The following is a 24,566-nucleotide window of genomic DNA, read 5'->3' as shown; positions in this document are numbered from 1 at the left end:
ATGGCTGCACCCAGTGGCTTTGCCGGGAGGGAGGGGCTGCTGTTCTTGCGCCCTGATCTGGATTCAGATCAGTTCTGTTCTCTGGTCTCCCAAGACCCTGGATTTATGGGGTCCCTGCACATGGATGCTTTCCCCCCATCAGCAGGTTTCCACTGAACCAGTGGCAGGAGTCCTGGATGATTCTCCGGTCACATGGCCCCTCCCCTGCTCCTTCCCGACTGGCACAGCAGCGATCACAGACCCTAGGGGAGGGAGCGATGTTCTCTCCTATCGTTCCAGTGCCTCCGAGGCCATAAGTAGGGTTTATGATCTCTGCCTTCTTGGTATTGTAGGTCTCTAACGTGTTGGCATTAGACTTATTCTCTGAAATTCAGTTTTTCCAATCCTTTGTTGTATTTTGGAGGGGAGAGAATCCCGGGTCAGCTCACCCGCCATTTTGCTCCACCCCTCCAAACATAAGTTTTTGAAAATTAAACTTTTCACGTTTTATTTTGAGCATGAGTATAGGCACCTTGCTATAATCTGCTGCCCTGTAGGTCTCTTGAGATATTCATAAAAGTTCATTCCTTTAGTGAGTGGCTCTCAAAAGCTATTTGTGTGTGTGTGTGTGTGGGGGGGGTCAACTGTTTAGTTTTATTTTTCATTCTTTCCTTTAATATAAATTTTCCTTTCTCACCACAAATAGTAAAGAATGCTGAGTCTCCTTTTTACTCTCAACAGTTTCAGAAGACGCCATAGAATAATGAAGGGATATGAAAATGAGGCTTTGTAGCTCCTGTCATACAGCAGAATGTAAACAGGTGTTGAGTCATTGTGGGAATAAAACAAAATTTCTGTGCCACTAGTAATACCTGAATCACACAACTTATCAAAACTCATAGGACGACCTCATTCCAGCATTCCAATATTCAAATCAGCTTCTAGAATCTCTTATAACAGTAGATCGCAAGGGTTTTATATCAATGGAATTCCTCATGGCTTTGTAGCTTGGAGGAAATAGCAAACAAGGCAATTAAACAAAATTATGCATTGGCAAACATGGGGCAATCTTATTGTAATAAGACTCAGAAAAGTTTTGTTTAGAGACTTTGGTTTCCCAGTGATAGATGCATCCAACCATAATTTTGGTTGCATGCTACAGGAATCTGGAAAGCATACATGAGATTTGGTTCTAAAAGTGTGAAACCAAGAATGAAATGTAAGGGTTAATCAAGCCAAATTTATCAACACAGGTGCACCCATATAGGATTCAATAATTCACTGAATTAAATAACTTTATGAATTTATACTATAATTAAGCATTCAATATGATGGATTCTTTTGACTGTTTAAATACTTAGTGAAGACAAAACATTCCTAACGCAATGATGACAAAATGTATTATTAACATCAACACCATAGTCTTAATTAATTTCTTCATTATGTCTATACTTAGTGTTATAACTTCCTAAGATTATTTATATGCTAATTGTATTTTTTTATGTTTTATTAATATTAGGACCATTCTTGGAATTAAGTCAATTAAGACAAATATCTTCTCAGGTCAGCAGTGGTTTCTTATTTGGAATATAAAACAGTTTTCCTAAAGTAAATAAAACAAGAGCAACGTGCCAAAAGGTTTATTTTCCTTCTTTATAGTTAATATAAATTTTATACTTAATGTAAATATATTCAATGTATATTTTGTTTTTTTGAGGAAGACTAGCCCTGAGCTAACATCCATGCCAATCTTCCTCTACTTTATACGTGGAACACCTACCACAGCATGGCTTTCACCAAGTGGTGCCACGTCTGCACCCGGGATCCAAACTGGTGAATCCCAGGCTGCTGAGAAGCGAACATGTGAACTTAACCGCTGTGCCACTGGGCTGGCACCAGAATAAATTTTTATATCCACCATTTTAAACAAAAGATATTTTATTCTGTGAAATCATATCTCCTTATAAAATTATTTTTTCATTTCTCAGCCATCATTAAATAAACCATCTTATGTTATTATTATATGCTAACAATATACGAGAATTATTCAAGAATGGTTTAATCTTGTAGTAAGTTTATTCCAATTAATAAATATACTCGATGTTCATCTATTATATCAGAGATTGAGTCTGTATAATTAGCTTTTCATTTAACATTTTGGAAATACCCTGTTTCAACTTGGTTATTCTGTTTGACAATTGTTGCTGATTATGACTATCATTAGTACTCAGCAGCACTGACTATTCCTTCCTGATGTTTGTATACCACCTAATTTTACTGGAACTAATTTTAAAACATTGTTGCTTACACTTATTATTTGCTGCTTACACTAATAAAACATGGGCATATCTAAAACTATTCAAATTTCTATATATTTCTATACACTGTATACCTATTTAATCATGTGTTACCTTTTAAAATTCAATCAAAATGTTATAATCTATTATATTTTGCCTTCTTTTGTTTTATTACAACCCTCTAATATTATATATATATATGTTTTTCTTTTCATTTTGAGTATCTTGAAATCCTTGCCTTTCATTAGTTCAATATATTACAATTAAAAGTATATTATTTTGGTTATTATCATTATTTTTTTTTGATACTCAGAATGTCACAATTTCACCAGCATGAGACTGTTCAGGTTGATTCCTTTCGACCCTGCCTCTATCATTTGTAGAAGGATCCACGTTTTCTAGACACAACAGAAAATTTCACGTACATGCTATTTATTTTCTCACTCTGAAACATGGACTGAACTCTATAAATCCTCTAAGAATATCACTACCATCTATGAAATCTATCTATCAAACTTAATAAACAATTAAATCAGAATCTCTTCAGATGGTACCCAGTTGAGTCCTTAAAGGCTTTTTTCACAATATTTTTACTAGAAAAAATATATATATTATAAACATTGCCTGACTTTATTCTTTGACTAAAATCATAGCTACCATGAGTTTATTCTTAATTTGAGCTCAAGACTTAAGAAGATTAGGACTTAACAAATAAGAATGGTTTATTTGAGTTTTATCAACATTTAACAGTGCTTATTATGTGCTAAGGATTGGAAAAACATTAAAAAAATGACAGGATCCCTAGAAATCCATAGTCAACAGAAGAGATGATAGTCTAATAAATATTTATTCACACACACGCACAGACACACACATACATACAACAATAGAGTCTGTTCGAAGAATGGAAATGGTTCAGCAGAGGGTTGTCTGATTTAACTCTGTCTGGGTGAGTTAAATTGAGGGGTGTTTTAAAGAGGATGCCTGTATGCCTAGTATTTAAAGGCCTGAATAAGAGTTTTCCAGGCAGACAAGTTGGAAGAAGGCATTTGGCAATAGTAGCTTTTGCCTAGTGAGGTAAAATGAAGGGTTTACAGGTAACTAGGTGATTGCTTGCTTGATTGAGATGCCTATATAGAATCTACAGGTAATTAAAAACACCTAGGGCTTTTGCAGCCCCATATTTGATTTGAAGAGTTTGCTTAATATTGTGGATGTCATATTTATATGGAAAAGCATCCTTATTCCTTGTATGCTTATGTTGGAGATACAACTCTGTGTGCTCTGATAAGAATGGAAAAAAATTTATATCTTGAAAAACAGAATTGAATAGCTTCTAGCTGACTTTCAGTCATTGCAGGCATAAAGTGACTAAAAATGCTCTTTGAGGCAGCTTGCATTTAGAGGATCTAAGGGACTATCTTATTTTATTTAGTCTTCTAAATATAGACAGTGTTTAAATGTTGAACCAATATATTTATGTTCCTTTATGTGAACACAATTCTACATACAGATACATGCCTATGGAACCAAGACTATTATTTTTGGTGTTCTTTTTTTTTTTTTTTACTATAGATATAGGTATACATATAGATATACTATATACATTGTATTGTAGGTGCTTACATGTATATTCAGTAGTTCCTTTCATGTGATTTTGGGCAAGTTGTTTATTGTCTGAAAGCCTTAGTCTGTCTGTCTTTCGAGGGAGAGCGGGGAGTGCCAATAATTCTTGTTCTGTATACTTAACAATCATCCTCTAATGAGGATCATGTGGATCATAATAATAATAGTTAAAATATATTGAGCACTCACGATATATGTCTAACTCTCTTTTAGGTGTTTTATGTGCATTATCTCATTTACTTTGTCCATCAACTCCATAAGGCTGCTACTCTTGCCCCCATCCTACAGAGGAGGAAGGTTAGGCATAGACTGTTGGCTTGAATTGTTCAAGAGCTCTCAGCTGATGCGTGGTGGAGCCAGGCATACAACCCCAGCTCTCCAAGGGCGGATCCCATGCAGTTCACTACTAGCCATGTCATCTCCTGATTGTGTGCCATCTTGTTGTCAGCTGAGAAACACACTGTGAATACCATTTGTTGCCATTATAATCCCTCCTAAAAATCATTAAAACATTTCTTAATTTGAGGAACTATTTACCGCTGTTTGGAGGGCCTGAAGGGAACTCTGCAACCTCTCCTGCTTACTCCCTTTCTTGCTACTTCTAATAAAACAGGACTGCGACTTAACTTCTCTCTCTCCTATTTCCAGGCCTCTCCCTCCTTTATCCCTGGACTTCATATATTAAATATGTAGTTAACCAGTTCATTGAATTATTTGATTTGAAAAGCCCTGACTTAGATCAAAATATTAAAAAAAACCCTCTAAAATATATTACATGCAAATCAATATTGTTTGACAATGCATATTTTGCATAAAGTGATCTTTTTCATGGCGCACAACAACTTGCTTGGTTCTTAAATGTCACCTTGATAAGATTCTCCACTCCCTCAGCAATCAGTTTTTTCCCTTCATTGCAACTTTCCAGTGGACCATAAATTCTACCAGAGATTGAAAATGTCTATTACGTGTACCCAGACTGTGCCTAGCATCTGGTAAATATTAGATTATCAAAGATATATTTTTGGAAGGAAGAAAGAAAATAAAAAAGGAAATGAACAAATGAGTGGATGAATGATTGGCAGCAGCTTCTTGCTATTTTGACTGTGCCTATCTCCAGAAGTCTTCATTACCCCATATCTTTGTAAGTTGCTGCTTTTAATTTTCTGATGGGGTAAAAGACAGTTAACCAAACATAGTAAATCTACGCATAAACTAAGAGTAAATAGGCACAGAGTGGTCACTAAGGAGCTCTCAGTGAATAGAACTAGTATTTTTAACTTGTCTGGATCTTTTTTAATAATATTATTTCTCTGAAATGGTTTTTATTAGAGAAGTGAATTCCAGATAAATGTAGTAGTACTGGGCTATTAATAATAGATGTTATTTGTGGATTGTTTCCCACATGTAGACATTGTCTTAAATTTTTTATACACATTAGTTTAATCCTCAAAAAATCAATTAGATCATTATTTTCAATTTATACATAATGAAACCATCCAAGACACTCCAATATGGAAATGGTGAAGCTGGGATAATTGGCAACTAGTGTGATCCATGGCTGTTTTTGCTGTTGGTGTTCACAGTCTTTGTCCTTTATGGTATCACAGTGTCTAAGCACTAGAGGGTCACATCAGGATGATACAGAAGAACAATAGGCTGCTATTTCTGCCTTTACTTTTAAGTTAATGCATGTCACATGAAGCAATGTCCTTCACTGCTTTTTACTTGAGTGCTGCATCATGCTGCTATGTTGATAGGTGGAGAAAAAAATACATAATAGGATATTTTTGAAGAAATGAGTCGTGAGTAAGGCTTTGAAAAATAAGTAGGGTTTAGAAAGATTATGAATGGGCAAATGAGCATACTCTTAGAGAAAGGGCAAAAATATCTGCTTACCTTAATCAGTGCTAAAGTTTAAAATTCTTAATCTTATCAAGAGAATATTCCCTCCAAAATCCAAAGGACATATTTCCATTTGTGGTACAATTCAGATACTCAAAAGATATAATCCCAGACCAATACTTCTCCTTGCTTTCTTACTTATGTCTTGAATTTCCAACATGGTGACATAAAGGGCATTTTCTCTCTGTCTTCATGTGAGTGGATAGTTCTGTAAGAGGGAGGTGGCCTGAAAAATGGATATGATAAAAAAAAAAACTTCACACTGACTGAATTTGTGTTCCTAGGGCTCTCATCTCAGCCAAAGATGCAGCTCATTCTTTTTATGATGTTCTCGTTATTCTATTTACTAATGGTGGCTGGTAATATTATTATTGTCACCATTATCCAGATAGAACCTCATTTCCAAAATCCCATGTACTTTTTACTTGCTAATTTATCCTTTCTGGATGTCTCCTACACGTCCACCAATGTCCCACAAATGCTATCCAACATGGTGGGAAAAAAGAAGACCATCGCATTCTCCTGCTGTGCCACTCAGGTATACTTCTCCCTCTCCTTTGGAACGATTAAATATGTTCTCCTTGGTGTCATGGCTTATAACAGATATGTAGCCATTTGCCATCCTCTTCATTATACTTCATTATGAACCAAAGCACTTGTGTTCAATTGGCAGCCATTTCTAGGTCCAGTAGCTTCATGAGCTCTTTGATTATCAATTTCCTCCCTTTGAGTTGGCCCTATTGTGGGCCCAATGTCCTGAATCACTTTTTTTGTGAGGTACCTTCTGTCCTGAGATTGGCTTACACTGATACCTAATTTACTGAGCTAGTTGTTTTTATCTTGTGTATTATTATTATTACCTTCATTCTTTTTTTCCTCATTGTTGATTCCTATGCTGGAATCTTTAGTTCTCAGGATGCAGTCAGCCTCTGGGAGGCACAAGGCACTGTCCATCTGTGCCTTTTATTTTACAGTGGTGACCTTATTCTACAGAACTGCCACCTTCATGTACATGAGACTCCAGTCGAAGTCCTCCAGCACTGGGGACAAGACCTTTTTAGTGTTCTACGCTGTGATCACACCTATGCTCAACCCCTTGATCTACAGCCTAAGGGCCCAGGATGTGAAATGAATTTTAAGGAGAGATATTGCAAGACACAGGACATGAGAGCTCTTAAAGGGACACTACAGTTAACTGTTAATCTAAGACAACTGACTTCTGAATATGAAGTGAGAGAGTAAAATATAGATTGGACTGTCCACATCTGCCCTGTAGTTCTTAAAAGACACATAAATCCAGCTGCAAATTCAACAGGAAATATGTCTCCCCCAAGAACAAACCACAGCTTTAATGTGTCAAAACAACTCCCTTCATTGAGAGACTACTGTTTCTCTACTTTTTGAGAAATCTCGGTTATCTAAAATGATAGATTATCTGGAAGTAATTGTTTGAAATTATACCAGTAAGATGAAACTTCTCACTCCCGCCTGTAGGATCTAAAGCACCTTGATATAGAGAAGAATTATTAATTTTCAACTCAGGAGCAGAACTTCAGATAAGTGCTTTCACATCTTTCTTAATTTTGTAGTTTCCAAGACAACAAGACTCTATACTTACTTTGTGGTTTAGATCTGATTTTGAGCCCTTTACATACAGCCCTGTTTTGCAATGAACCTGCCAAAATATTGCCTCATTTAAATTTCGTCTTAACTCCACCCTCCCCTCAAAATCCTGGTATATTGTATTCCTCTTTGCAATGAATCAATAAATCTGATTTTATCTTCTTGTTCCTTGTGGTCTTAGGCTGATTATATGGACAGGGAGATAACGGCTATCATAAGCCGAAGATTTGGTCAAATGTTCATTAACAGATTAATTCATCCATTCTCTACATATTACTGAATGACTATATAACATAATGTTAAATAAAATAGAAACACTTCCTTTCCTTATTTATACATATATATTTATAATATACATGTAGTATATACACTTATACTGACAAATTGTGATAAATGCAATAAAGGAAATGATCATCAAGGGACGTGACATTTAATCTTACAGGGTTAAGCACACAGACACCTATATAGCTGCTTCTAGAGCCCCATATATGGCTGTACATTTTTGTGGTGCATGTAGCTGTTTGAAACAGTCTAGCCAACAAACATGTCATCTCACTCCTTTCCTTTTGTAAGAATTCCATAGGTGTCTGTTATGAGCTCACTATTGCAATGGGAGAAACCCACATATGTCTTACATAGTGTCTCCCTTTATGATATTTACACACGTACGTGCAGCTCCCTAATATCCGCACGCAGAACCATAAGAAAGGTATAAATTAAAGGATGTTGTTGTTCTGAAGAAGTGTTTGTTTTTTGTTTTTGACCAGTCCAGTAGCTCAGAAAGGGCTTTTCAAGGAGGGATATTTAAGCTAGTCCTTGAAGGAAGAGATGTATTTGGACATTCTGAGGCATGGACTCGGGACTATCAAGGAAGCAGGGAATGGAGAGAGGAGAGAATTGGGAAGGATATAGAGGTAGGAAAATCTGAAAGTCTCAAGAAATGTTTTTACAGAAGAATCTGCTTTGCAACAAGAGCAGGGAGGAATAATATCAGAGGGTTAGTTTAAGGAAGACGGAGACCTGGAAATGCTGCGCAGAGGACTTTGGGAATTTTATAGCTCCTGAGTTAGGGAACAGGGGTAGTTATAGGATAGATAAAAAATCTTAGACCCTAATTATTCCTGCTATCCTATCTAAGGCAGAGATTAAAGGCATGGACTTAAGTTTAAATTTTTCCTCTGGGAGAAGACTAGATTTAAGGCTAAATGTAAGTGCTTTATCCAAGCTCCATTAAGAAAAGCACACAATCCAAAACCTGTTGAAGTAGCAGAATCTACTCAGATTTACCAGCCTAAGGCTATAGTATAGTTTGGTTTCCCCAAAAGTTGCTCTGCTAATGGATATGTGACAGAATTTCAGAGAGCAAGGAGGAATCTTCTCCAGAATCCACAAGTGATAAACTCCAAATTCCTCAACAAATAAGTTTCATGTCCTTAAATTGGTGCCAGATCTTCAGCTACATTCCAGCTTCACCATCAAACCCTTCCATTGCACACCCAGGCAAAATGGCCCATGGACATGTCCCATAGTTCCAGCCTCTTTGAATGTTCACTATGTTTTCTCCATCTGACATTCACTACCTCATTTGCTTCCTTCTTTAATTTTGGCCCATGCTTCAAAAACGACTCAGTTGCCCCCTTCTTCAGAAAGACATCTTGTTCCCCCAAGAGAAAATGCTATCTTTCTAGTGTGAGCTGCCACAGCACTTTATCTTCAATTCTCTTTTAGCATTTAATCATTTTTTTTTCCTGTAAATCAAGATATTTGCATTTATCTTATCTCCTTATGGATATTATTTGCATGAGGTCAGGAAATACATACATCCTTGTCTATATCTACCTATTACCTATCTATCTATCTATCTATCTATCTATATTTAATATCATACTGTCCACCAAGTCTTACCCACAGATTGTTTAAAAAATCTCACCTGAGGGGCTGGTCCAGTAGCACAGCAGGTAAGTTCACATGTTCCGCTTCGGCAACCTGGGGTTCGCTGGTTCGGATCTCGAGAATGGACCTATACACAGCTTGTCAAGCCTTGCTATAGCGGATATCTCACATAAAATAGAGGAATATGGGCATGGATGTTAGCTCAGGGCCAGTCTTCCTCAGCAAAACAGGAGGATTGGTGGGAGATGTTAGCTCAGGTCTAATCTTCGTCAAAAACAAAATAAAATGTGACCTGAGGTTATATAACTTGGCCAAGGAGGAAGCATAACTGAATCTCAGCTTCATCTCACTCTGATATATCCCTTCTTAGCCAATTTTGCATCAATTTTTGCCTCTCACAGCCTCTAGTACAGTGATTAAAAACTCTTCATTGATTGAAAAAAATACTAACACGTGATTTTTGCAGTCTATTATATAGAACATGATTGACATATTTACCTTTGTTATGATTTTTTTACTGGACAGATTTTAATGTATGAAAGAGTATTCAGTTCTTCTCAAACATAAGGCATTTATTTATCACTTAAACTAACAGGATAAATAAGGTATAAATAACAGTCATTGTTTTATTGATGAAGAAACTGAAGTACAGAGCTATTAAGGGATTTGAGATAACTGTTGGTGGGGGTGGGAGTAAGACCAAGGTGACCTCATTTCTATCCATTTATTTTGCCAATATAAGTTGATATATATGCTCTACCACCAACTACATGGAAAAAATTAATTTCCTAATTTCATTGCATAATTATGGATAGTTAAGATATAAATGAAGGAAAATAAAACCAAATAATGTTTATTAAGTATTTTCATTTGACAGATTATTTATAGAGATCGCAGTACATCCATTGAAAAACGCTACAAGATAAGCATTCTTATTCTCATTTAGTAAATGAAGAAACTGAGGCTTATGTTCATCAAGTAACTTGCCCAAGATCACATAGCTGGAAAGTAGCAGAGACAAATGAGAACTTCTTTCTAAATATTCCAAAGCCTGAATGTTTGTGATTAGTCAGAAGGGAAAGAACTGCCCTTGGATCAGTTTTTGATTCTATTGTTTAGCTTTGAAAGGTTTGTTTACCTGTCTGAGCTTTACTTTTATAATTTTAAAAATGAGGATAAGGCCTATCTCTAATAATTGTTGTAAGAAATTAATAAAATTCAAAGTGCTGTGTTTATTGACTGGATACGACAATCAATTAGGAAAAAGAAAAGGTGGTCCTCTCACAGCACTGTCACTGATTAGAGATGTAAAAGGAGATTCAAAGATCTTCCTGATTCTAAAGCAACTGCTCTTTTAATTATAACATATACTTGTTATATATGTCTTTCAAAAATATTAATTTTTATTTCCTTCAGATTATAGAGTTAAGCTTTACAGAAAAATCTTCAGGAATTAAGATTCACTCAGGAAATGGATGATAATTTGGGTAGTGTTTACTGGAAAGTTATTTGCATTTTCTATCTGGTGCCACTATCCTTCAACCACTATCGTCTACCTGTGGCGATAAGATATTTTCGTTTTTGGTTATTATTGAGATTTTCTGCCAATTAGTTTTTTGAAACCAGCTTTCACATCCTTGCTCCATAAACAGTAGATGAAGGGATTCAACATGAGGATGATAATAGTGTGGAACACAGAGGGTCACTTGTCTTGGTCCAGGGAGTAGCTGGATGTTGGCCACAGATACATAAACATGACTATGCTGCAGAAAAGTATGATGCCAGTGAGATGAGACCCACAGGTGGAGATAGACTTAAGGTGGCTTTCAGCTGAGAGCATTATGATGATTGCCATGAGAATGAAAGCATAGGAGATGGAGATGATGAGAATGGTGCTGAATTCAATGAATCCACCCAGACTGAAGAACAAGATACTGCTGATGTAGGTGTCTAAACAAGAGAGGCCAAGAGTGGTGGTATTTTGCAGAAGAAGTGATTGATGATATTGGAACCATAGTAACTCAACCTGAAAGTGAGGGAAGGGTGAATAACTAAACTCACCAAACCAGGCATGTAAGTGCCCAGCTTGAGAGCCAAGAAGACTTGCTTGGATATGAGAGTGCTATAGGGGAGGGGTCGACAGATGGCCACAAAAAAACCATAGGTCATGGAACTGAGTGCACAGCATGCAGCATCCACAAAACCCATGAAGAAAGCAAACTGAGTGGCACAACTGGAGAACAAGATAACTTGGTGTTTTGTTAGGAAGTTAGCCAGCGTTCTGGGGCAATGGCCAAGGAGTAGCCCAGGTCAACAAAGGAGAGGTTGCAGAGGAAAAAATACAAGGGTGTATGAAGCTGAGTGTCTTTTATGATCAGGATAATCATATCAAGATTCCCCACTATATTGATCAGGTAGACCAAAAGGAAGACCGAAAAAAAGATGATCTGCAGTTGAGGGTCCTGAGTGATGCCCATAAAGATAAATTTAGTCACCATTGAGTGGTTTTATTTATTGTTATCTTCAATTTTATGTGTGCCTGGACTTTATTACTTGGGGTGATTCTTAAAAATCTTTCCAGTAATTAGATTCTGTGACCCCTGGAATAAGTCAAACGACTTTGGAGAAGGTAGTGGTCATGGATCCTCTCCAGGTGCCCAGTAAAAATAGGAGAGAATGTTAGCGTCTTGGGATGGTAAGTTCGGCTTCTCTGAAGACCTTGGTGCTCTGAGGTCATTTATCACATGGTACCCAGTGTTTGACCTTATCTGTGCAATTATTTGCCTTATTAATTAGGAAAGAAGAGCAGCTTTGAGTGTCTTTTCCTTCTTTCTAAGACAAATCAAATATGAATACACATAATGAATAAACATCAACTTTCATTGAAGGTAGGCACGAAAAGAAAAACGAAAGACTCAGAGATCTCAAAGTATAACATATCATATGCACACATATACAGAAAGTTAAATACTTGGAGCAAAAGGTGAGCAATATTAGAAAAGGTAATAGATAATTACAGTTTTAAAAATCCAAGAGTTACTGAGTGCTAACTATATTCCAGTGTTGAGTCCTTTATACATTTCATAATTTCATCCTCACAACAACTGTATGAAGTAGGTACCATCATTATCTCCATCTCATATCTGAAAAGAACAAGACTAGATATAAAGTAACTTTAACAAGGTCAACAGTCAGTAGGTAGCAGAGCTGGGTCTGTTTGACTCTAGAGTCCACTTCACTTTATTGTCTTCTGTGTATATGTGATTTGATGGAGGTTAAACCTCTCTATTTTTGTGTCTAACTTTCTTTTTCCTGTCTTGCCTATCATGCATGTAGACAGAATTAGTCTTTTGGTTTGCCTGATCTTTAGAAGCACCCAGTGGTTTGGCATGGGACATGATCAGGGTGAAGACACAGCTGTGTCTTTAGATAATTCTATTGTCTAACCAACAGGTTGTTGTATAGCTCAGTTCAGAGTTAAGATTCAAGGATCTCTCACTCGATGGGAATAGGGAGGGCATTATCCAACTCTGTGGTCACACATGAGCGTGCATTTGTTATACATTTTGTGTTTGGTTGGATGAATATCTAGTCCACTGAAGAATTCTAAGAAGGAAGAAAGTAACACTAAACCCAAACAAACCAAATAAACCACAAAATAATTTAGAAATAAGTAGCATCCTCTACCTAAACCGGAAGTGAGAACTTTGGCTTTATCTACTTTAACTGGTTTACGGCTCAAGAAAGACAAGACAGCAGAGTATTATAACGTGTCTTTCACAGGAGTATGGACATTCACAATAGATTATCTTAAATCCTAGGGCAGTTGAAAGTAGTGCTGCATCTCTCAATTTCTGCATAGAATATAATCAACTGCAAGAAAGAAGAGAAGGGGCTCTAATAATGAATAATCAACACTGTATATCTGGCTAAGATTTTATAGTTTATAAAGTACTTATATCTGTTCAACTCATTCTTAAATGTTGTGAATGTGTTCATCATTTCATATATTAGGTCAGTTAGGAAACAGAATGAAAAGACAAACCTTGGAGAAATTATTTTAAAAACATATTTCATATAAAGAGTTTATTTCTCACAAAGAACTTTAAAACAATAATAAGAAAACAATCCAAAAAGAATGGGCCAAAAATTTGAACAGAAATTTCAGCAGAGAAAATATATGAATAGCAAATAAATGCATGAAAAATGCTCAAATAATTTGTATTAGGGACATGAAAATCACAATGGGATATCACTACAAATATGTTAGAATGGTTAAAATTTAAAAAGATGAACCATACTAAGTGTTAAGGAAGTGGAGGAACTGGAACTTTCATCACTGTTGGTGGGAATGTAAAACAGTACAAACACTTTCGCAGTATAGACTCCAACCTACACATAGCTACCCTACGATCCAACCATTCTAAAAAAACCTGGGAACAATCCAAAGACCCATCCATAGGTGACAGGATAAACAAATGATAGTATGTCCACACAATGGAATACTACACTGCAGTAGAAAGGAATAAACTATTGCAAAATGCAACATGATGACAGAATCTTAATATAATTAGGCTGAGAGGAAACAGTCAGATAAAAAACGGTATGCTTTATAAGGTTTCATTTATAAAAATCTAGAAAATGTAAGCTAATTGATAGTGACAGTCAATCAATGTTAGCTGTGTGAGAGGAGGAGCAGGAAGGAAAGATGACCAAGGGGCATGAAGAACATTTGGGGGGTGTTGGGTTGATTGGGTGATAGTTTCACGAGTCTATACATATTTTAAAACATATCAAATGTTACACTGAAAATTTATTCAATTTATTGTATGTCAGTTACACCTCAATAAAGCTGTCACCTTCCCCGGTTCAGCTCCTTCTTACTACATGTGAATGAATATGTCATTTCATAGGTTATGTTAGTGAGGAAAGAGAAACTTTGGCTGAGGGGACTTTCAAAGACACACACTTAGTTATTTTGTGAGTTAGTTACAGAATCAGCAATTGAATGTGAGACTGCCGATTTCATATATAGTGCTGTGTTCCCCCACCTGTATTCATTAGGAATTTTAAAATAATTCACCATGAAAAAAGAACAAATAAAAGATATACTGTAGTCCTTCCATTTATCATCTGTTCTTCCGCTTTAGTGAGAGAGTAAAAAATCCTACTGTTGGGGCCAGCCTGGTGGCACAGCACTTAAAGCTCGCAGGTTCTGCTTTGGCGGCCGGGGTTGTCTGGTTTGGATCCCAGGTGCAGATGTACACATTGCTTATCAAGCCATCCTGTGGCAGGTGTCCCACATATAAAGTAGAGGAAGATGCGCACGAATGTTAGCACAGGGCCAGTCTTCCTCAACAAAAAGAGGAAGATTGGTGACAGATGTTAGCTCAGGACTAATCTTCCCCACCCCCCAAAAAAAGTCCTATTGTTGACACTAGTCCAATATCATAATTTTATAAATGAGGAAACAGCCTCAGACACCAAGCATGAAAATGCAGGGTTGATGCCAGACTGCAATACTTAGAGGAGAACGAGATGCCTGGTAGGAACAAGGAGTCAGGACAGATGCACAACTGGGTATGTGCTGACCAATTCATTGGTTTCAGTTAGAGTATGTGATTAGAAAATGGCTCTCTCCTCCCTTATAGATTCAAGGTTCCAGTTAATTGAGGAAGGATATGAGGAGATGTTTCACTAATCATAAAGCACCCTGCCTGCTCTCTCTCACAGTGTACAGACAAATCCAGTATTTGACACTTACTCTTATTGATTTCTAGTACACTACTTATCTTCTTGGAATCAGTTTTACATTTGTTAAATGAGATTAACACTTAGCTTAATAACTTTCCACAAACAAGTTGGTTAGAATACACACACACGCACATGCGTGGGCACATACTGGGGCATTCAGTGACTGTCATGTGCTAAGTGCTCATGAATTTAGCAATTGTATGTGAGTGTAGATGATTTAATTCAGCAGATGAGTGTGCACTCATAATTCCCAGAAAAAAAGTTTCAATGCTTCTCCACAGGGGTGATGTATCATGGATTGCCTCAACCTATAGGAAAGTTGTAGTTTAATTCTACAGCACTTCTGTTAAAGGATAAAACAAGCAGAGATGAAGCTATAAAATTCAAAATCATTTCTGATTAAGACAAAAGATAATAAAACTTTTATTGTTTTTCTTTTTAGTCTCATGTAGCTAAAGTTCATCAGATCTCACTCTTGAAGAAATGGTAGAACAATGAGTAAATAAGCATATTCCATAGTTACTAAATTCAAATATTTTTAAAAGACAAGCAAAAGTATTGTCATAAAAGCAAATACAGGCCAAATATATTTTAGATTTCTATGTATTGCCATCTTTGGCCTATTTTCATGAAAAGAATACTGAAGTAAGAGTCTGGAATCCTGGCTGTAGTTTTGTTTTTTTGTACTAATTAACTGATGAATTGTTATATTAGTTACAGTTTCCTTATCTGTGAAATGAATGGGTTGAAGAGGGCAACCCCTACAGAACTTTCCAATTCTCATATTTTCTGCATTTGGACTTACTATGAGATACCTAAAAGCCCAACTCATAGTCTATTTCTCCTTTTGGCATTTTAAAATGGCATTGACCTGGTGCCAAGCAAACCCCTGCTCAAAGGAACACTGGGCAGGGGAATGCTCCACTCCCAAAAGGTAATATCTCTGTCTCTTTCTGTCTGAAATACTCACCTGTGATCTGACTCGTTTTCTACCTGTTGGTAAGAGTTCGAATATGTCTTCTTTTCTTGACAAGTTATACCAAATAGATATTCTGAGAAAAATCCAACGATAGTGAATCACTCTGATGGTTGTCTCTGAGTTAACTACATGCTCATCCCACCTTTGCTCTTTTGTGCAGGAGGTATTTAAATCTCAGAGTAACAAATAATCCTCAGAAGAAATGTGATGAAATGCGTTCTGCACTCACAAAAGACCCAAAGATTTGATGAATTGTCATCCCCTAAGGAATTTAATTATGTCTTCCTTAAGCCTTAATAATAAAAGAAGGAAACACAAGGGGATTTTTCAATCATTCTAGTTGTGATGACTGAATCAAGACTAACTGCTACAGTGACTTTTCTTTACCAGCTCAAAGCTTCCTTGTTGTTGTTGTTAGTGCCTGGAGTTAATTCTGACACCTAGCAACCATATGTACAGCAGAGTGTGGAACCTTGCTCTGTCTTTTTGCACTGCTATATCAGACAGTGCTCTCCTGCTATTTATAGGTTTGCATCCCCAATTTTTTTTGAAGTACATGGCCATATACCTCTTCCTAGTGTGTGTAGTCTGGAAGCTCCCCTGAAACAAGCCACCATGGGTGACCCTGCTGATATTTGAAATACCAGTTGCATACCTTTCAGCAGCATAGCAACACGCAGCTGCAACACCATGACAACCAACATATGGGTGGTGTGGATCCCAGACTTGGAAACAAATCCAGGCTATGGCTGTGAGAGCATTAAATCTTAACCACTAGACCACCAGTGCTGGCACAAAGCTGTCTATATGTTGTGACTTTGGCCATAATTTAGAAAGGTCTGTTTGCTGATGCCAGAAAGTCCTTTCAAAATGGCTGATTCTTTCCATGTTATATGAAGTGCCCATATTTAAACTATCTTAATCTGCCATAAGGGACACATGTCTGACTTAACATCACAAAACAAATTAATGAGACTTTATCTTTTTTAAGACCATAGTTTGGTGAAAGGGGAAAGGACACTAACATGTTTTGAGAACATGTGTTTGCTAGAGACTCTGCAGGGCACTTTTCTTTGTGTGATCAGTTAGAAAATATTCTCTGAAAGTAGTCATAATTTGTATTTTATCTTATTGAGAATAGTATGCCAGTTATACATTTTTTGTCTCAGCTCCAAATCCATCCATCTTTGCCTTGCTTTAATGATACTGGACCTGGATACTGTAAACATTTCCCCTTCTCCAGCCAGAGAGTATTATGCTGGTCAGTGGAGAACATTGGAGGGACACTGCAGGAGGAAAAGGCTCTCTTTCTGATAGTGGTGTGCTGTTTCCTTGTGGTTCAATGGCATGTTGTAGCCAGCAGCATGTGAGATACCCAGTGGTGCTCACCCTTCATAAAGGTTGACCAGCACTCCCAGAAGTAGCTTCCCATCAAGTTTCATCAGCACCACAAAGGTGGCTTTTTAGTAACTCTTGCTGGCACCCCAGGGGATGGCTACCCAGTAGGTTTCAGTGGAACCCTATTGAGTGTTTCTTTGTTGTGCAGACCTGGCCAGGGAATGTCTCTGCCATACAGCAAGCTACAACCACACCCAACAAAACCATGTCTGATGGAGTCTTGGAGGTGGGGTCCTCTTCCAAGTTTGTTTCTTCCTTGGTGCTAGAGGTCAGCATTACCTCTATTAGTTGATTAATTGCCCAGAGGTAGCAGCAGCTCCCTATATCTGTTCTTCCTATAGACTTTGGACTTTGCTTGATCACTTGATAGTTAATCTCCTGTTGTCAGGTACTAATCTTTATATTAAATTTTACCTGATAGAATTACTAAGTGGTGTTCTGTTTCTTGACTGGATGCTGACTGATACAAATGTTTATTACATTTTCATATATTTAAGGGCCATTTGCACTTCTGTTTTTGTAAAATGTTTATTCATGTTTTTGTCCATTTTTCCAAGGTATGTTTCTTCTGTATTTTGGATTTCATCACAACGTTTATCTTACTAACTTTTAGGTATTGTTTATATATTGGGGACGTCACCTATTGGTCTAGTCCACAATTTTCCCCAATTTATCATTGTCTTTTGATTTTCCTAAGAAGTTTATTACCATAGGTTTCTTTTTCTTCCTTCCCTTTCTTTCTGTCTTTCTCTTTCTTTCTTTCCTTCTTTCTCCTTTCCTTCTCTTCTTTTCTTTTTTCCTTTATGTTGTCAAATTTATCAATTTTTTATTTTATTATTTCCAGATGTGGAGTCCTATTTATATTAAAATTTCAGATGCAATTAAATTTATAATTGGTATATTTGATAATGTAAAACAAAAAATAACTGTTGTTTATATATTAAATACTGTTTCCATTTACAAAGGACTTCTCTGTGTTTTCTTCTAGGACTTGTATGTTTTCTTTTTTTATATTTACAATTATGATTCATTGAAAATTTGACGGTATCTCATAAGAAGAAAAGACTCAGTTTTCTTTTTTTCCTGAAAACTATCCAGTTGTCCGAACAATTCATTCAAAAATTTATCTTTTCTCCACTGTTTTGATATGCTATTATCATATATCAAATTTTCATTTCATTTCATTTGTTCAATATTTGTATTTTTTATTTTATTACATTGTTCTCTCAACAGTTCTATACAATTAATTTGTCAATAATACATTATTTAATTATATAAATATTATATATATGTATAAATATGTATATAAATGTAATTATGGCTCTTTTATAATACTTTTCATCTTCCACTTAAACTTTGTAGTCAACTTATTTAGAAGGAAAATATGAGGATATTATTACTGGAACAAGGTTAAATCATAAATTAACTTAGAATTGCCACATTTATGTCACCAAGTCTTGCTATCAAAAACACGCATGTCTTCATATTTATTCAGATCTACTTTTGTATCTTTCTGAAGTTTTATTCTTTTTCTTCACAAAGGTTTTGACCATTTGTTATTAGGTTATGCTTAGGTCTTTTCTGTTTGTCACTCATAAATGGGGACATTCTCTTGCATTTAAGTTTTGTTACTGGAGATTTGTTTGTTTACATGAGGTTAGTAGGTTAAGTTTACATTTGCTAATTTGCTAATGTTTTTTCTCTATCTTTTTTTATTGGTAGTAATAGTAGTGATGATGTTTATATGTGGTGTATTAAAATGTAGCTACATCTTACACTGGCCAAATAAAGCTTTATTTAAAATAAAATGAGCCTCCAAAGCCTAACAAGAGAATCTTCTTTTTGGTTTTGGCAAATGACATAAAATTTATTAGGAGGATATCTATTTGAAGAGTGACTAGTATGTAGGTGTCCTATGGAATAGTGGATCTATATTCTTTCAGACCCAAATGACATCTTTTTATAGCAAATAGTTCACATTGACCCTCCATGCTCCTTAATGACATTCATAGATAATTTGCCTACACACATATTTTAAAGAGGAGAAATAAAAGGTAAATAATTTGTAGTAAAATAATACACAGTTTAGGAAGTAACTGGACAGACATAGCTACATAATGAAAAAGGCAGATGCTTGCATATATATTTAAAATCTCCATAAATGTGACAGTTAAAAATGCAGGCAGATACAGGTTTTTGTATAGGCATCTCAAACAGTCTTGCAACATTCCAGCTCATGACATAAATTTCTGGAATGATGGACAGCTCTTAGTAAAGTCCCAAGCAAGTTTTTCTCCCCATGAGCTACTTAACAGATGCACTTGTGACAAATTTGTTATATACAAAATCCATTCAATAATACTCCATATTTATATATAAAATGTGTTTACATGTAAGAAGGAGGAAGATTCAAGCCTTAGATAATTTGATCACATACATCAACTGGCAGGATATTTGAAAATCAGTTGAGGCATGGATAATTCTTTGTTGTTAGGAACTGTACTGCATATAGCAGACTTTTAGCATCCTTGTCCTTTACCCACTGGAGGCTATAGTGTATCCCAATCACTGTGACATCCATAAATTTCCATAATGTTCCCAGAGGAAAAATACCACTTACATTGAGAACTTCTCCTTGAATATCTAGGCATCTGCTATTACATAATCCTTCTCAACTAAGAGGCGATATAGCTTACTAAGTTAGACGTTTAGCTACTCCACCTTTCCAATCCAATACCTCTGATTCACTTTTTCTCTGAGCAATGAACACCACCAAGACTTCTTTATTAGTCAGTGTTCTCCAGAGAAATAGAACCAATAGGATAAATAGATAGACAGAGAGGCAGAAAGACTGGCGGATATAGATAGATAGATAGATAGATATGAGGAGATTTATTGTAAGAATTGGCTCACACAGTTATGAAAGCCAAGCAGTTCTATGATCTGTCATCTGTAAGCTGAAGAACTAGGAAAGACAGTGATGTAATTTAGTTAAAGTCCAAAGGCCTGAGAATGGGGTGGGAGTGGGGGCTATGATATAAATCCTGGTGTGAATCTGAAAGCCTGAGATCCAGGAACACTCATGTCTGAGGGCAGGAGAAGATGGATATCTCAGCTCAAGCAGAGAGAGAGAATTCACCCTTCATGCACCTTTTGCTCTATTCAGACCCTCAAGGTATTGTTCAATGCTCACCCACATTGGTGGGGGCTGATATTCTTTACTCAATCTATAATTTAAATGCTAATCTCTTCCAGAGACACCCTTACAGACTCACCTAAAAGTAATAGGGAGTCCCTTAGCCCAGTCAAATTGTTACATAAATTAACCATAACTACCATACATTACCCCCTAGTTACCCTATCCTGTCCAGAGGACATCTAACAAGCCATTACTGTAACCATTATTGCAGTTTATGAGTAATGCATATTTATCATGCAAGGATATTTTTCACAAACTCTTTGCTACTTTTGGGCTGCAGTAACACAAAATGATTAGCAAAGTACATTCTGGAGTAAGAAAAAACTGTGTTGGAATCCCAGTTCTGATCTGTATTAACTATTTGGATAATTTACTTCTCAAGTCCCCAGTGCACTTACCTGTGAGAAAGTGCTTAATAAAAGTTAGAAAATGCATATATTTAGGAGGTACATGCTCAGTTAATATTAGTTGCTATTATTACTCGACCATAGTCTCCTCTAATTATGACCTGGAAGAAGCCTGGCTGAAAAGGTTCTCATCATTATTAATAATTCATATTAACACATAAGCTGCTCTAGAGGAGGAGTCACACCTTTATTAGATAGAAGTCAGCGTTACCTCTATTAGTTGTCCAATAAATGTTTGTTGCTTGCTTCATGGACTTTAGAGCCCAGTGGTTCTCCATGAACCCTAACTGTCAGTGATTTATCCCCTATGGTACCAAGATCACAGCCACATATTCACAGTGAATTCTCAGAATGCATGGAGATCAAATTGCAGCCTAAATTCTGACAATCCCCATCCTGGGGATAGAGAGATATAGCATCACTTAGTGACTCTTTGAATGACACTCTAGCTAGGATTAAAAACGAGTTCTTTTCTTATTCTGAAGCTTGTTGAGATTTCCTTAGCCTGGGGCTGACTAGGACCCACCACCTCTGATGCTCATGACTAATTACTCCTTTGTTGCCCAATGGTCTCCTTTTACCACTCAGTTATCACCTAGAGTCCTAAAACCTGTGTCCCTAACCACTGACCTCTTAGTGCCATGTGATCTTTCTGCAAACTTCCATCCGTGCTCCAGTTGCACAAAACTTAATCTCACTTAATTTGTCACAATTTGTTCCTATATAATAACGAATTCACATTTAATTGAGGAACATTAATTTATTTACTAATTAAACAAATCTTCATTGTTTTCTAATTATGCTTCAGACTCTGTGTTGATAGAGGCTTACTTTATTTTCCCTCCAAGGTAACAAACTATAAGTGGGGTTTTAAGACTTAATCAAAATAAAGCAAACCTTGTCTGAACTGCTAGAAATAAAGCAACACATCTTTTAAGTTTTTGTCTCCCCCAGCATTTAGTGCAAATTGCACTGATTAAATGGTACTGAGAGACAAATTAATTAGTGTCTTCTCAAAGTGGCATAGATAACGTAAATGATCATCAGATATTGATCGATTTGTTTCAGACTATGTGTGTTATATATGGAAGATATATTTGGGCAAATGGGGAACCTGGTAACTTTCCATCTAGGCTGCATAGGCAGATAACTGTTTCTTACTCTGGACAGTAGGGAATAGTGTCAAAATGAGGAGACTCTTATTTATTAACCATCTATCTATAGGCATTCGATGCAGCAACTCACATTCCTTTATTTTATCTACTGACTTACCCTCTGAGATAGGCATTAGTGTTCTCACATAGAAATGAAAAAGTTAAGATGCAAAGAGATTTAGCACAATATCCAAAATCTACACTCCGTGAGACATGCAGCCAGGATTGAAATCCAAGACAGCCCTGTTCTCCTGGTGTCAGACCTTCATCATAATCCAAGTAGCGTAACTTCTTATATGTACACAAAGTCCTTAGAGAAGGCAGGACCAGAGGTACAGCTACTACCTCTCTAATAGCTAACCTGCAATTTTGCGGATTCTTTCAATGGTACCAAGGGGACCTGACCACCAACTCTCTGGGGAGACAGAAAAAGGATATTTAATTGGGGTTAGGAATTTAGAACTGAAAATTCCTTCTCCATTGGGCCCAGGTGTCCTGAGGGTAAAGGAGAGAAATGTGAAAAGGTCATGTGATTCTCTTAGTTTCAGAAGGGAAAAATAAGTAGATAAAATGAGGTGACATGAGGGATGAAGTCCCAAGACTAAAGGACAAGAAATATATCTTATTTAAAATAGCTTAGGATACTTACTCTAGTGTCTAGTCCAGAGACTCTGCAACTGGAAATAACTACAAAAAAAATATTAGAGCTGAACTGCCATGATATATTCTATATTTTGAAATGTATTCTGCTCTGATATAACAAATTGCGATATTTATCTTTAGGGAAAAGTAAAAGAAAGAAGAACTCAATCTCTGTTGAATTCAGAGTAACTGTCTTATGACAGGGAAGGTATAAGAGTTTCAGTTTTCCTATCTCTGTAACACATCATGTCTAAAGTCCATTCCAACTCTGCCTACAGCTTAACCTGGGAGAATTAGAGTGAATGACTTCGCTAAGAAGAAGATTTTCTACTTTTTGTTTGTTTGGTGAATTTAGGCATTGGATACAAACAAGCAAAGGGATCAAATAAAAATCAAGAGTTAAGAAAGGTAAGACAAAGATATAAAGGGTTTTGCCTATGTAACTTACTGACCTAAAAATAAAATTCACAATCCCGTTAATTTCTCCAGTCACTCATAGACTCAAAATAGCAAGAGCACTGAGAAGCTAAGGCAGTATGTTAATTAAATGCTGTGTTTCTTTTTATCATAACAAGATTTGTAAGTCAGTAGGATAATATAACTAGCAATAAATAATATGATTTTAACACGTGTTTAAACAAAGTAATTCTCATGCAATCTTTTTTATTATTTTCACAAATGTTGGAAATTGGAAACTCAGATCAAGAATCTCTGGACTAAAGGGTTGATTGCAGAATCTCAGCAAGGGGAGGTGTATTCCTGCAGAGAAATATATTTGCCAGAGTAGAGGGGAGATAGAAACATGTAATTCAAAGAACCAGATGTTAAAATAATGGCATTTTGCTGATAATGCAATTAATGAATGTAAGTTCTAAAAAAGACAATTTTTTAGCAACTGTAATTATATTTGTTCTTTAGGACATACATGGATTTTTTAAATGTAACTAAATGTATTCTAGCCTATTAATGAAGCTCTGAGAATTACAATATCAATTGTTCTGTGTATTAGTGCCTACATCTATAATCAAGAAGGTCATTCTAAACGACCTCAAGTGTTAAGAGAAAAACAGTTACATTGGTTGGGTATAAGTTAGACTCCCTTAGCCTAACTCTGTGATTCTGGGCAAGAGTCATACATCTTTTGTACCTTTTAAGTGAAAAAATAGGATTAAAAGACTGCCTATGTCATAAGATTTGAATAAAATATGGCAGAGAGCCTGGCCCAGTGGCATAGTGGTTAAGTTTGCATGCTCCACTTCAGCGGCCCGGGGTATGCCAGTTCAAACACTGTGTGTGGACTTATGCACCACTTTTCAAACCATGCTGTGACAGGCATCCCACATACAAAGTAGAGGAAGATGGGCATGGATGTTAACTCAGGAGTAATATTCCTCAACAAAAAGAGGAGGACTGGCAGCAGATGTTAGCTCAGAGCTAATCTTTCTCAAAAGAAAAAGAAACATATATATGTAAATATATAGCAGAAAAGTACTTAACACAGCGCTCTTGTGCAGGATAGGAAAGACTAAACATATTTTAGTAGATTTTACTACTTGTTATTTTTACCCATGAATACTTTTCTTTGTGAGTCTAGCACACACACACGAAAAATTTCTATGTCATTTCTTTTCACTATTTCTGATAAAATTATACAATCAGTGAAATTTGCTGGTTGAGGATGAGAGTAAAATATCAATACCTTATTTTTTATTC

General features: G+C 36.2%; 2 pseudogenes; one reads left to right on the top strand and one right to left on the bottom strand.

The window, feature by feature from the left end:
* Window positions 1-6,972, top strand: LOC124229145 (olfactory receptor 1019-like; annotated as a pseudogene).
* Window positions 6,973-10,908: 3,936 nt separating this feature from the next.
* LOC124229144 (olfactory receptor 1019-like) lies at window positions 10,909-16,745 on the bottom strand (annotated as a pseudogene).
* Between the last annotated feature and the right edge of the window lie 7,821 nt (window positions 16,746-24,566).

The sequence above is a fragment of the Equus quagga genome, chromosome 17 (genome assembly GCF_021613505.1).
Source record: "Equus quagga isolate Etosha38 chromosome 17, UCLA_HA_Equagga_1.0, whole genome shotgun sequence".
Classification (NCBI taxonomy): domain Eukaryota; kingdom Metazoa; phylum Chordata; class Mammalia; order Perissodactyla; family Equidae; genus Equus; species Equus quagga.
The sequence above is the reverse complement of the archived record's forward strand: the minus strand, read 5'-3'. Positions and strand labels throughout refer to the sequence as shown.